We start from the raw sequence: 721 nt of genomic DNA on the forward strand, positions 1-721 counted from the left end.
GGTTTAGCTCCTTCTCCCGCCCGCCCCACCTTGTTTTGCGGGGTCTCCAGTAGCCTTACGCATGGCCTCACAGGGAGACCTGGCTGCGGGTTCTGCGGATTCACCTCCCCAGCCAGGCTGTGCAAAGGCTGGTAGGTGGCCCCCTCTCGGGCCTTGTCCAAGGTCCTCCCCAAGAGGGCATGGACAGCCCCTGGTGTGCCAGCTGTCAGTGGCCAGGCAGCACACAGAGTGACCACTGGGCACCCAGGCCACCAGTCTGGGTCGGTGAGGTGCTGTTGTGGGTGTAGACTCAGCAATGGTGACCCTTGTTACAGGTCCCAGGTCCTGCAGCTCAGGTCCCTTGAGTCCCTTGAGTCCTGAGTCTGTTCTGTTGGGGCCACCCTAAGTGCCCTTCCCCCAGGCTGCCCTTGGGGGAGCGGGGGTGGGGTGTGGCCTGAAACCCGGGAAGCCGAGAGCTGGGGAGGTTGCGAGTGCGGGAAAGCCTCAGGCCAGCAGCAGCAGCAGTTGAAGGTCTCTGAGCCACACCTGGAGCCAGGGCCTGTCTGGGGGCCTGGGCTGGAGCCAACGAGGCTGGAGGGGCCACCCTACCTGGCAGCCCGACGTAGCCCTCCGGAAGGCTGCAAGCAGCAGCAGCAAGGTGGAGCACCCGCTTGCCACGAATCCCCTTGCCTTGGGGTGGCCTGGAGCTCAGGGCGGAGCTGCGCTCCTGCCTGGGAGGTGG

Source organism: Pteropus vampyrus, unplaced genomic scaffold (genome assembly GCF_000151845.1).
Source record: "Pteropus vampyrus isolate Shadow unplaced genomic scaffold, Pvam_2.0 Scaffold157, whole genome shotgun sequence".
Taxonomy (NCBI): Eukaryota; Metazoa; Chordata; class Mammalia; order Chiroptera; family Pteropodidae; genus Pteropus; species Pteropus vampyrus.